Source organism: Ornithodoros turicata, chromosome 5 (assembly GCF_037126465.1).
Source record: "Ornithodoros turicata isolate Travis chromosome 5, ASM3712646v1, whole genome shotgun sequence".
Lineage (NCBI taxonomy): Eukaryota > Metazoa > Arthropoda > Arachnida > Ixodida > Argasidae > Ornithodoros > Ornithodoros turicata.
The window spans coordinates 34,919,204-34,934,019 of record NC_088205.1 but is presented as its reverse complement, the minus strand read 5'-3'; the positions used below and the strand labels follow the sequence as shown (position 1 = coordinate 34,934,019).

At 45.0% G+C, this 14,816-nt stretch overlaps 1 long non-coding RNA gene across 1 annotated transcript; it reads right to left on the bottom strand.

Annotated features, from left to right (window-relative positions):
• Nucleotides 1-8,004: 8,004 nt before the first annotated feature.
• On the bottom strand, nucleotides 8,005-10,696 carry LOC135395503 (uncharacterized). The gene is made up of 5 exons (XR_010423127.1): nucleotides 10,598-10,696; nucleotides 9,378-9,429; nucleotides 8,997-9,162; nucleotides 8,431-8,547; nucleotides 8,005-8,065 (listed from the first exon to the last, which is right to left on the bottom strand). It is a non-coding gene; the product is annotated as an uncharacterized LOC135395503 (long non-coding RNA).
• Between the last annotated feature and the right edge of the window lie 4,120 nt (nucleotides 10,697-14,816).

The following is a 14,816-nucleotide window of genomic DNA, read 5'->3' as shown; positions in this document are numbered from 1 at the left end:
CTATGGGAAGCGTGCGTTTCGTGAGAAAATTAATTTATAAGAATGCGCGCTTCGGCGGCGAACTCTCTATACAAATTCTGGCGTGTTGCGACGTCAGCTTATCCGAGTATTTTTATTGGCTGCTGACAGCGTCTGCTGCAGCGTAGGCCAAAGCGACTGATCGACCGACTCCTCTGAGTCAAATGCGGGACGCGCGGCCTCAAATCAATCTCAAAAAGAAAGAGTGTGGAAGAAGGCACGCTCGTCACTATTGGGCGCACGAGATAAGCGCTGGAAAAACAGAACTATTGGTGGGCTAGAAAGACTGGTGTGCCGTTCGCCGGTTTTCATATGTACCCGCCGATGTTCCTGCCGAGAGATGGCGCCAAGCGTATCTCGGCGCTATGCGATCTAATCGCCTCTTGCGGCTGATTTCAGTGCTACTCGTCACGTGATTACTCACCTGCCGTTAACCCATGAGCGTGCCTTTTCTTTGCTCTGCATGCAAAATGCCCCTTGAGTGTCACCTGCAGCAGTAAACGAATGGTACACCTAGATATCAGTCTTGATATTCGTACCGATCAGCTCTCGGATCTGGGACATGTGTACTGTGATAACGATAAAGACGTGTTCGAGCAGCCGGTTTTGCCTTTGTGTAGTGATATTGGTGATATGTGTTCATCCTTCAATTCATTTGAGCTACCTTTACTTTACCTTTACGAGGTCCGTTAAAGGGGAATTGTGATCGAAAATGTTCAAGTCGGTCTTGGGCTATGAGCGTGAGATATATGTTAATTGCAGCAAACCAACGGAAGCGATAGAATTGCTGATTACAGTCTGCATATGAGCAGTCTGTAGAAGGAAGCAATCCGGAAGACAAAAAGGACGACACGAAAATATAACGATTTATTTATTTGTTTCAGAATATTGCTGGTCCCAGAAGGGACCCTGGAAGGAGTACGGAATGTACATTAATTATAATATGTTCACATAATACACTCATATAGTGGCGCCAATTCGAAAGAAACTCGCAGAAGAGTCGCGGTAATGGGGTCCCAAGCTACCTTTGCGTACGTGACGATACCAGTAGTCTGACCTAAGCAGTAGCATAGTACAGTGTTCCTCTAAGATAGAAGAGGCTTTCTCTTGACTGTAATGCTTCTTAAGCAGATGTGAAAATTATATCTAAAATCGGACGGGATGGTGATCCCAAGATATTTGTACCCGCGTGTCTTCTCTACTACTAAGCACCCTTGCAAGCAGTATGATGTTGGCAAAGCTCTTGTTCTACATCTAACAACATGCATACGTTTTTGTAGATGTTCAACATCATTTGCAATTTGTAGCACCACTCCTTGATGTATTCTAAACTGATTTGCAAAGGTGCGCAGTATGAGGCGAGCCAGGTGAGCACGGTGAGCCATAAGCAAAGCACACCGGGAAAAAAAAAAAAAAAACAAGCTATCGGCATATCGAGGACGCACGTTTAGATATCCCTACGTTTTTCGGAATATATCGCGCGATGTATTATGCAGTCGTCAGCGAATTAACGTGTTTTACAAATAATGTTACTTAACATATCATTTATATGAACAAGAAACAGCAAAAGTCTCAAGACTGACTCCTGTCGTGTAGCCCAGATGTGATACTCACTCTTCGCAGGGGGGGGGGGGGGGGGGGGATATATTTATTAGACGAAAAGGAAAAAAAAAACGGGGAAAGGTCAGCCAAACGGGACGTCGGCTTGCTATTCCAGAAATAAGAAATAATAATAAATAAATAAAAAGAAAAGATAAGAATTAAAGAGAGAAAGAAATAGGAAGGAATAAGAAAGAATTAAAGGAAGAAAGTTAAGAAATAAGAAATAAAGAAAAAGAATTTGGGGGGGAAATAACGAAAAACTAACAGATGATCAAAGAAGGATGAGGTAGATTAATGACAAAGATGACAAAAAAAAAGATGACTAACAAACGGTGAAGGAATGATGAGATGAATCACAGAAGAAGAATGAGATTTCACGACTGAGTTCACAGGCTGTTCATCAGACCTGAATCTCTCAAGAAAGTCAGAACTGCTTTGGTCACAGACCGCTGTGTGTGATCTCGTACTGGGCCGAGCAGAGTGGCCAGAGAAAAGTCCGTGCACCGCAGCTCGAGTAGGCGTCGTCTCAACGTGGCTCGAGGGGTGTCGAATCTGTGACAGTCGAGAAGAAGGTGTGGCACATCAGCTACAACAGCGCAAGTGGGGCATTTGGGCGACTGGAGAAGACCCATTTTACAGAGGAGTAGAGGTGTCCTGGCGGCATTAAGGCGTAGTCGGTGTAGAATGGACGTTTCTTGACGCGAGCAGTGGTGTGTGGCAACGAAATCCATCGACAGGTCGATAGACCGGAGATGGTCGTTCAGTCGGACAGCGTCCTCTTGAAACTGCCGAGTGCCGTTATAACGGAGTGGCTGTGTCTGTAACCGACACGATGAGGCTGAAAGTGGTAGGAGACAGTTATTGGAGGTGCCGTCCCCATGTGCCCGACGTGCTAAGGCGTCTGCGCGGGTGTTTCCGTGCAGGCCGGTGTGACTGGGTACCCATTGGAAACACAGGCTATGACCAAAGGATAGAAGTCGGTTGTATATTGCGACTATCATGGTGTCTAGGCCGCCGATTGGAACAATAATTTGCTAGAACTTCTAGCGCCACCTTACTGTCCGTGAACACAACCCAAGCGCCAGGCGGTGATACCGCTATGTGGTTCAACGCGGTCAGTATGGCGAAGAGCTCGGACTCTGTAGATGATGTTTCGTAGGGGAGCTTGTGCGCCACTTCAAGGTTTTCATTTGGCATATAAAAGGCTGCAGTAGATCCGCCTTGAGACACTGATCCGTCAGTGTACACAGGGAGTCGTTGAGAGTACGCTGAGTTAAGGTGCTCCAGTGTAAGTTGGTGAGCAACAACGGGAGGTACAGAGTTTTTCTTCAGAAGACCAGGAATGTGATCACATACAGGAGGCCTGCGAAGAGTCCACATCGGCGGGGCGTAGGAAAGCACTGATGGCGTGGTGGGGAGGTGCACTTTCAGGCGGTCAACAGCAATACCAATGCTGGAGTCCGGACAGTCAATATCAATGAGCCGAAGATGATGGTAAGGATGCTGTGTGAGGTACCGCGCAATATCCGGAGTGTTTCCACGTCTCGTAGGACGCCTGCTGGAGTTTCGCGTGCCTCTGCCAGGACAGAATAGGTTTCTGTCGTTCTAGGAACTCCCAAACAGACGCGGAGGCTTCGGGCCTGAATATTGAGAAGCTCACGCTCTCCGGATACGCTGAGGCCGTGTAGAATAGGCAGGCTGTACCGCAATGTGCCCAGAATCAACGCAGGATGACTTAACTTCATTGTACCCTATACAAACTGGGGTTCGATCACACAGGGAGTCCCAGAGCCAAGCCATGATCTTGGTATTAAGTGTCAGCTTTCTATAGGGCACGTACACCGTCAAATGCCTTGGAGAGATGCGAAAACAATGTCAATTTGTAGGTACTAATTATCTAAAGCTAATGCCAAGTCGTGGATGAAATCCGACAGCGGAGTAATCCCCACGAAATCGATGCTGCAAGGGAGTTAGTAATCCATTCATGATGTTACTTGATCATGGTGTTATGTACTTCTTTGGAAAAGATGTGCTCTAACAATTTACAACAGATGGAAAGAAAAGGGAATTCGAAACCAAAGACGAGGCTCCTGCCTTACGTATCGGTTTTACGCGAGCGCATTTCCATTCGTTCGGGACAATCCCTTCGTCCAGCGACATCTGGAAAATAATTTGGAGGAATTACGCAACCCACTCGGCGTACCTTCTAAGAAAATCATTCGGAATATTGTCTTGCCCACCTCAATAACGCGTCCCTAAAGTAGCCAGTCCCGAGTCTTTTTGGACGAGCATATCCATTTTTTTTTCCTTCACCAACCAAACCCCAGAAGACTTCTTGATATTTAGCTTCCTCATTGGCATAATATAATTCGGGGCTTTAAGTGTTGAGACAACGTTGACGGATCTATGATTAAAGGAGTTCGCCACATTTTCTATATTATCTGTTCCGTGCTGTGCGTCATTTGTTCCTGTTTTGTTCGATACTTAGAGTAATCATACGCCAAATTTTCTGGGGCTACGCAACAAAGACGTGGCTATAATATTTCTTTTTAGCCTAACTTAATTTCCTCCTTTAGAACCTTCGTCAAACCAGGGTTAGTTTACATCGCCGTCTAATTTTTGTTATGCGACGTTTAAGATGCTAAACGTCGCTTGTTATCCATGGTTTTCGAGTGTAAACATTGCAAGACTTCTTGGCCACGAACTTTGTTATGCACATGTGTACAAGTGGCCTTGAAAAAATTTCAGGTCATATTAACATTTCTCGTGATGCTACAGATCTGGTTAAAATTGTACAAGGACCTGCCCTAGGAAAACCGTAGAATGTCTGGATTTTAGGTCTATCATGCTTAAATTTTATATGGTGCATCTCACAAGAACCATCTTGTAATTTGAAAGTCCACCAAGTACTTCGCAGTCCCATTTTCAGTCAAAGGTGTTACATGCCAGGAATAGATCAAGTGTGGATTGCCAGATTTGGCGTGCCCTCCACAGTAACCACTGACCGTTGTCCCCAGATAAGTATTGAAGCAGAAGGTTCTTGAATTGTGGTGTAGCTCCTGACGACTTGGGATAGATCATAGCAAAAGGCAATATCCTAGTAGTGCATTCCCATTCATGAAGCCTCCAACTCTGGTTAATGTTTCCTAATTTACACCCGCAATCACCCGCAATTATAAGTTTTTTATGATGTGTTATTGTTGGAAATCATGTAACTACATAGTGTGTTCAAGAAAGAAGGCATGCAACTGTTGCCGCAGCCGGCAACAGTTGCATGAGATCGCAAGATTCCGCCACGCTTAGGCGGGCAACGTCACGACTATCGCCCCCCCCCCCCCCAATGTGGGACTATATTTTCAACAATCATGACATTATATCCTTAACCGTATTCAATGTCAACAGGTTCCATTTGTAACTATGTTATACCCTTTTTAATATATCCTGATGGTGGCGATGATGAAGTAAGAGAAAAAGATGGGGATGTGAGCCGCGACAGCGTCGGACTCGCTACCCCAGGACTACAAGCGGTGAGAAGGCAAACAAATGCACATATGGTGAACGGGTTAACGTGCAAAATGTAGGACAAAGGTTTCAGAACGAGTGAGGATAGCATGACAGAGGTAATATAACGGGGCGGGGGGGGGGGGGGGGCGGGGGGCATGCCAAGCACACACTTATTAGCAGGTCATAGGGCGCACCTATATTAGGCTTTTCAACTTGAAACTCTAATTCTATAATATCAGCATTGTAGTTGTCGGTAGTGGGCCACAACCAAGGTGGTGAATTTCCCAATTTGTCGTCATCAATGTACTTGTTGTTGTATAATGCCACGTTAACAGCGCTCTTAGGTGGCTTTATCAGACTCCGTTGTTCTATTGATCAACACTAAAAGCGTGCGTGCAAAGAGAATACTACAGCGGTGCTACAGGCAGAGGGAAGACTCTTGAGGGTCCACGCATGTCCTGTACACGCGAATGTCACTACAACACCAGTATACAATTTCGTGTTTTATCGCCGATACCATGTGCCTTTATATATAAGGAGCAAAATAATTATATAACAAATAAGATGTGCGGCGAGGTACACTGTACAGAATGTACCATAGTTTAGCTAAATGACAATTTAGTTGAACAATCTACCATCGGCCTATGTTCCATGACAAAATGTTCCCAGCTTCCTATACACAGCAACTCCATAATCTATAGGTTGAAAACAAAGAGTGAAGAGAAAGAAACCATCAAGGAGGCGAGCTCTCGGAAGCAGTAATCACTCTTTATTTTGTTTTTCGCCCCGTCTGTCATCACCAAACGAAGATACGGTGTCAGCAGTTAACACTAAGATGGAGTTCGCACTTAGTGTTCACAACACAGTTGTGAGACCAGTCTCACTCAAGAAGGCTACCAGCAGACGGATTGCCTTCCGTTGATTGCGCGCATTTTATAGATATGTAGTGAGCTATATTGTTTTCCCTCTCTATTGATTGAGTACCCGTAAGAATGTGAGGGATCCTGCTGTGTTTTGTTTTGATTGCTGTGAGGATTTTGATTCAGAGGATGTAATAGCTATACAGCTCTTGCAATGGAGCAGGTAGCACCCATGGTGGGTTGCTGAAAGCTCCAGGTTTACTTTATTTTACTAATTTATTAACTAACTAATTAACTAAACGAAGATAACACATGCGGCCACGTGCTTCGCAAAATTCCGATATCTTTCGCTTGCTGGGATCGTCGGCTAGGCAGTCGTGACGGTAGCAAATGGCACGTGGTTTCGTTACAAAGATCTAGACTAGTTCAACGAGAACCCGCTTGGTTCACAGAGAGCGCATAGCGCCGGAGCTCAGGAGCTTATTGGCTTCAAAACAGGGGCATCGCGCATTTCATGTATTGAATATGGCGCTATGCACACCAGTCCCTTCTAGCCCACCATAACAGAACTGATATTTTTTGGGAAAACCATTTTTTAATTATTTCGACGTCTTTAAAGCGAAAAAACTGCAAAAGTTCCGGATGGTATTTTTAACAGCATAATTTCGTTGTTACTTGTCTTTGCGTTCACATGGTAATAACGTCCGAAAGATCAACCAGAAATCACCGTCGTCATTCTCGGATGGCATTTACATTTCGTATTCGTTTCCCCTGTGAGTATAGCTAACTTTTGCATGGAATACCTCAAACATCAGAACACGAACTTCGGCGGTCACTATAGCATGCAGCCTGCGGAAGTGCCTTGGGGTAGCACGCAGCGCTGAAACGCGCATGGTAATAGATGAAGCCAGCGAATTTCTAGACGTCCTTCGCCGTAGCGAAACTGTTTCTGCTGTATCCGCGGTTGACCGCTCACCGCCGGCCTCACCCGCTTGTACGAAAGATCCGTAAGCGGAAACAGCAGTGTCTTCCAGTGCATCCGTGATGCCTCGTCTAACATTCCTTCATTCACGGCGGCGCCGTCAGCCCCTGCTGTTCCCGCGTAGGCGCTTCCAGGGCCATCTATTCCATCGTTTAATTCTACACGCCTCACCAGGAAGAAAAATTAACACCCAGTTCCCATCCTCAGACAACTCACGCTGGCAGTAATGGACACAATGTACGGCAACTGTCCCGCCGTGTTCACAGATGTTCCTTCCACCAGCGACGGATCATCTGCAGCCTTTTGTTATACCAACCGCGTCCATCTCACGAGGCTATCGATTATCGCACCGCACCTCGTCAACGCCCTTACAAAAAGATTGATCACCTTTCTTCAGGAAGTGGGTAGAACATTAATCACCCAGCCATGAGACTGTGTATAGAAAGTATCCAGACTGTCTACCACCCACGTCACCTTTTTATGGGCTATTGGAACACACCTTCCTGTAGAACGTCTACCGACAATTTGGTGACTAAAAATCTACCCACTGTCTGGCCAAAGTCTGCCCACCAGGGATACCCTGGGCAGGCCAGGCCCCTGCATTTCTTCTCCGTTTTATAAATTTGTGGTTCTAAAAATGATATTGCAACTGTACAGAAGCACAAATGTCAAAGATGTGAGGCAGTTTTCAGACAAGTGCCAGCTGCACTGCAAACAATATTCCCTGAAAAAAAAAGGAAATGCATGGCAGCTGTATTAATTGTGAACACCGTGAAAAAGACTGAAAACTTTTTTCGAGATATACGACACAAACTCGTGAAATTCACATGTCCCTGTATTCCTACATTACGTGTTAACCCGAGCTAAAAGATGGGACCTTGTTCTTGTTGTTTAATGGCTAACCATTATTTCGATTGGATACTGTATTATAGAAACACGCACCAGCCTGCAAAAATTACTGTCTATTATTTCATGAAATAGTGTTTGGCCTGTATCATAATCAGACACCCACACCACCTGTTATGTGTTCATAAAGCAATATATTCACTGAAATGTACAGTGCAGTAACTTTCTCCAGCACAGCAGCTTGGAATGACTCCTGAAATCAGAACAAAACATGAAATTAGGAACATTGATTGTAAGGCATAAGAAAAGACAAGACATATTTATGTATTAACTGAAGTGCTCAACACACAGTTTGAATCTGTGCACTTTAAAAAGCACAATGCACATACGTGGACAAAGTACTTGAAAGCACAGAAGTATTTCTGTTGTGCCCTGTAGTATTCAGCTTATCCTAACGAACACATGCAGAAGATGCAAGGAACAATACCAAGACTCACAAATAGGGCCTCAAAAGCACAATAGTTAACGGTCAAAAGTATGTAATTTTGGGAAATGTGGACCAAATAGAAATAATCAGCACCAAATTGCAGACTAAGAAAGGGCTAATGGGATACCTACCTTTCAACTTTACCCCAGTTCGCAGATGAGTGATAGAACGCAAGCAGGCATGCTACTTAAGCTTGATTACCATTGGGGTGCTTTGTTCCTCTTTCAGTGCTGATGTGTCCAAAATAGCTGCGGAATAAAAAGGAGGGCATTTTTCAACAATCATAATTTTTCATGCTGTACCATGTCAGGTGCTGAACTGCCTTCAAAGCTTCATGTGCAGGTCGGCCATCTGTTCATGAATCAGAGAAGGCCACTAATTTTCTTCTGCCACCAGAACTGGCACAATAAATTTTGCAAACCTAGCTGCCCTGCAAACCTAGCTGTCCACAAGTCAATGTATGATAACCAAGTTTGGCAATAACACCACGTTGCCTAGAGCAGCAGCAGGTTTTTCGGTATCTGTGAAACCAAGGAATAGAAAGACAAAAAAAAGAAACATTTGAAACACATGGCCGTGAAAGTTATTCTAACCCCACGGTAAGAATGAACAATACAAGCACGAATACAGCGGAGTAGTTGTCGACTACGTGATAACGATTTATGATATGATGAGTGTAATACATGAGAACGCATACCATTGCATGGATTGTAGCATAAGAAATGTTGGTGGCGGGCACTGCACATCGTAGTTGAAATACACTCTGAGCTGAAGCGCCAATCCTTTCTCCACGCTTCTTGCAGTTAGCGTTTTGTCATTGTCCAAGGGAAGAACAATGCCTGAGAAGTGTAGTAGTGATGACCCTATAAGAGAGAGAGATGTACATAAATCTATTGCAGTGACTGCAAATGCTTTGAGAGCCCATGTTGCAGCTGCAGCACAGATTCTTGTTTTGTGACAGCATACTTTCTTTCAGTTGCACAAAACAGAAATATGTTTTACACAAAGAAGAAGAAATGACCACTGCAAGGTGCCAATAGCAGTAAAAAAAACTTCCAAGAAATGGAAGCACTCATACCAATAGCAGAGGCGTGGTGTTGGGGGTCCTCACTCCACAGCTCTCTGGCCAGCTTTGTGCGAAAGAAAGATTGGATACCTCACTCAGTAATGCAAACAGTTGAACTCTCATATAATAATCATGAGACACAAGAAAATATGCAACATTAAACAAACTAAATATATAATAAAAAATAACCATAAAGCATTGTGCGCTCGTTACTGCTTGCAAAATTTTTCTCTGCACTTTGCCGTATCAATGACAGACAGGAAACAGAGACAATGGAGAAAATCGCCTGTGATTGGCTAGTTGCTGCCTTTAGAACTGCGAAGTTCATACACCCTGCCCTGACACAACCTTCAGACATCAATCATACTACATTGATCTTTGGCATTTTCTTTTTCATGTGTGTCACCAAGAAATGTGTCAATGATCATATTATCACAGTTATATTGTTAAACTCAGAGACGCGCAAACGTTATTCTTCCCATTCAAAGCGGGCTCTTCTTGCTGGTGTGCCATCAGTGCGGTGCCGTAACTTGATACCCGTTCATATCAGGCGATGTCGTCGAACGCTTTTGGTGCTAACAACGAAGATATACTCTAGCGTATACGGAACAAGGAAAAATACGTCTCGGCAACTCTTTTACCAATATTTCTGCTACTGTTTAATCCACATGTTTGTTTCATGCATTCTGTATAGAGCGCTGATATTTGCCTCATAAACAGTGCAAACACTTAAAATTATATGAACGACGGCTGTACACAATGGCCTCATTCGATCAACGTCGGTTAAACTAGATTAAGGGTCCCTCGACTTGGAAGTGCGATTCAACTCTCTTTCGACAGCACTGACAAGCATTTCTAAAATAAATCTTGCGTCCCGAATTAACATTATTAATAAAAAGGTGTAAGGGTACTCAATCTCGGTTGAGCGTTCAATCTCGTTAACCGGCGTTGGTGAACCCCGGCCTATTTCAAATGTCCGCGAGGATGAACGCACACCCATCCACTAGTTCCAGAATGTTACACATTGCTCATTTTAGTGGTTTGAGAAGAAAGTTTTAAGAACATGCATGGCTACGACATGGACAGTGTGACAAGTGAGAACACAGCGGAAGGCGACAACATTCCGTTGAAGGTGCCATTCACTACGTATTTGGTAACACACAACGGCGGCGCATATTTCCCTTTATTCCAAAAAGCTGACAGCATAAAGGACATAATAAGAGTTCACATACCTTCAAAATCTTATTGCGAAAGCCCACGAGTGAGGCACAGCTTTGACTTTGACGATTTTGACAGTAGGGGCACGCTTGCGTTCCTCACACAGGTGCCGGTTGCTGGAGGCCATGCAGATCCCGGATCCAGTGCGCATGCCCAGACACCTCCTCCCCCACGAAATAACAGGAAACGCGCGTGATTTGAAAACACGGGATCGCGCCCGCGGCGATATGCCCGTATTTTTCACGACTATTTTTTTACAGTGTGCTGTTGTTGTGTGCTGCTTGTGTTGTGCTGTTGTGCTGTCAATCTCCTGTTTGTTTCATGTCATTACGTAACCGTGACTCTTAACATATTGGTATTAAGAATTTTTCCACTTACTGTGATGCTTGAATTTCTGTGGATTTCACTGATGCTGCCCCATTGCATAAACATCTGCAGTCCCTTAATTGTAGAATTATTTGCGATACAACTGTTAATCAGAAATTTAGTACTTTTTATTAGTGAATATAAGATTTTATTTATTTTTCTGACGTGTCGCTTGTACAAACTCACTGCAAGTAAGCTTGCGGTCAAGGTCAAATTAATGTCACTAAAGTGTAATGTAATCAGTAACCACATTCCAAATTATTGCCATCCGCAATGAACAGCATGAAAGCGCTATTGTAGTGGTACATTAATGGTCTACCAACAGTCTACATACCAAGTCGTTAAAACGACCACAGCGGTGAAAGCTAAAGGAAGTGCACAAGAGGTAGGTAGACTGACTGTATACCGGGTACAAAGGAAGGAGCAAACCATAGAAAGGTGACATGGTATAAAGGAAGTACATAAGAAGACCACTAAAAGGTGAAAACTGTTTTTGTAAGGGCGTCTCCGGAGCTTTATGCCGTTCTGGCGACACTTGAATCCCAACCACGTTCATGGGTGGTATACTCCGACTCCAAAGCTGCACTGCTGTGTATAGGGAGCATTGACATCCGAGGATCTTTGACACCGGTGGTTGTGGGAACCCTGAATGTACACAAGACAGTAGAAGAGGGGGGAGGGGGGGCAGCGGTTTGCTCTGTAGTGAATCCCTGGCCACATCGGAATACGTGGCAACGACGAAGCGGATTCGGCGGCTGCAGCAGCCCACCGCAACCGTGAAGTCGTTTCCATCAAACTCTCAAAAGGTAATAGATGATCCTATATTTCAGCCATGACATCACATGGTAGTCACCCCTCCACGCAGTGAACCCCACATTGTCCTTCAGTATGCCAAGTAGACTTCCCCACTTCACGTGCCTCGTGCGTCGATTTCGGATGAACGTCGCCTTTACCCCTTTCTTTCGCTATAAGTTGGACTTGAGCAAGACAATGATGTGCACAACCTGCGCAGTCCCGGCCGCCATTGAACACATCGCCATGACCAGCCAACGCTACACGAGGGAACGACATCAACTTTACTTCGATCCTTATTGTGAAGGGGCTCATTATTTCATTCCCCGCATCACCAGCAGCAATGGGGTAGAGTATCGCCCCTTGCGATGAAACTCCCCAGTCATCATCTTGGAATAAAGTTGTTGTTGTTTGCGTCAACCATGCAGAAACCATCAACGTCAAGCAGTATATCTAAGAATCTTGAACCTTGGCGAAATCCTGGACACCAACGCTGGGCTCTTTGATCGCTTATGACTTTTCCAACAGCCACCGCGCGGTCTACTGGGCGAACTTTTAAGGTGGCGTCCGCGAGGAATCCGGAATTCTAACGTTAGTGGGCGATTTCATTCAGATTCAGGCAGGGCCCTAACCTTTGGGTCTCCGATTTTTTTCCAACATTTTTATGGGATAGCCCCACCTGTGGCATGAACAGTGGCATTGGTCCCAGGTTCCGAGACGACGTGTTAGGCGAGATATAAAATCAAGAGCGTCAGGGGTGAAAACAACGGCTGTGCTCCGAAGCGATTTCTGCCCACTTTGAAGCGATCTAATCCGGCGTCTGTAACGACCACAGCCTCCAGTCTTCCGCAACTTATTCGCCATGTCATAGGCTCTGGGGCTGATTAATAATTCTTGTCTCCGACGAGCGAAACCTTTTGTAAAAAATCCTAGAAAAGCCATCCCTACCGAATTTTACGCACTTTTTGTACCCATATGTCTGCGTTCGTGATTTTAGCAAAACAATGAGCTACAAGTTAAACGAAAGCCTAATTTTCGCTCTGTTCAACGATGCGCAGCACAATTCTCTATCCTGTTGCGTTTCGATAAAATTTGCGCCGCAGGTGTCAGAGGTACGAAAATTTTGTCAAAGTTCGCGAGGCGCGTGCGTAAAAAGGCCATGATGGATTTGTAAACAAAAAATTCTGGTTCACGACGAATGCCTTAGCTTTCTTGTGACATACAATTCATGGTTGCTAAAAGCTTCGTGACTGAGTTACAGCGCTCACAAACTGCCATACTTCGCCACGCCCGACGGAACGGCGTACTTCGCCGTCACTTGCTGTTTTCAAGCATGTGCATTCACCACAAGTTTATAAATGCTGGTGCATGAGCCACAATACACGTACCAGTTCATAACGAATATACATTCACTTCAGAAGCGTTCCACTTTGCAAACAATAAAAAATAAAGAAAGGATGGAAAGAAACGAACAAGTCGAATGGGGTGAATACGAGCACGTATGCGTTTTCGTAGTGTTTGATTTTTTTTTCTTTTTTTTTTCTTGGGATGCACGCAGCACAACCTTTAAGGAAGCCCGAATAAGAAAGATGTCATTCACATACGGCAGGACGGCGAAAAGCAAGCAGTTGTGAAGCGATTCATGACGAGATCCATAAGAGAGACGTACCACATGTTCAAACACGATCACCCGGATATAAAGCTAGGATTGACGAAGTTTTACACACTTCGGCCGAAATGGGTTCGAGTGACACCCCATCAGTTTCAGTGTGTTTGCACGTACTGTGCCAACTTCGAACTTGTCGTTATTGCCGTGAACACAATCTCTGCACGTGATCTGTGTAAAGACAGCATTAAACTAATGTGTTTATGTGACCCATCCCTGAGTGAATAAGTGAAGCATGCCTGTTCCAGGAGTGCCAAGCATGCGCCGGAGCTAAAAAGTTAACAGTGAAGACTTTACAAATAAGTGCAGAAGATGAAGTTGTTCTCGCGTTGTGGGAGTCCGGCGACCTCATAAGAAAAACGATGAGCGGTCGCGCATTCGTCAAGGAGCTCCACAAGGGGGTTGCACTCTTCATAAAGCACGACCACATTCGCAACATTCAGAGGCCGTTTGGAATGAGAAATCTTTCCCGAGGCTCCGACACACTGTCCTTCACTTCGATTTTGCGGAGAACTGGACGATTAATTTGCCTTATGAAGTCCAGAGCCACTATTGGCCGAGAAGCCATGTATCGCTCTCTACGTGCGTTGCAACGGCAAAATCTTACACCGTTAGCCTGGCAACGGTAAGCGATGACCTGCGCCATGATACAGCGTACGCGCTTTTTGCGTTGAAGACAATATTGGACACCCTTGATGACATACTGCCGGTGTTCTCACACGTCGTCTATGTGTCGGACGGTGCAGTGGCGCATTTCAAAAACAGGTATGAGTTACATGAGATGCGCCGTGACACTCTGCTGACACACTGGATATTTTCAGCGAGTGGACATGGGAAGAATGCCTGTGATGGAGTAGGGGGCTCGCTTAAACACGCAGCAAGTGTGTACAACATGCGGTCTCAAGCAATGGACGTAATTCTGTCGGCTCAGGTCTTCGTTTCGGTGCTGACAGAACGAGGGCACACAACGCATATCTTGCACCTGCCTTCAGATGAAGTGGCAGCATTCAGGGAATCGAAACAGACCGAATGGTGGTCGGTGCGGCCAGTACCCGGCCTTCGTTCATGTCACGTTTGGTACAAAGCTGACAGAAGTGCACATGAGGATGTTTCCCTTGGGAGAACAATGCGTGAAGTGACGACCACGCTTTAATGCATCCTTAAGGCACTGTTCTCTTTTAATAAAATATGGAAAATTAAACGCCTGTTGATCTCATTGCCATTCCCTGTTCCTCTCTTTACCGGTTTTCCTTCATTTTTCTGCAAAGTGGAATGCTTCTGAAGCGAATATATATTCGTTATGAACTGGTACGTGTATTGTGGCTCATGCACCAGCATTTATAAACTTGTGGTGAGTGCACATGCTTGAAAACAGCAAGTGACGGCGAAGTACGCCGGTCCGTCGGGCG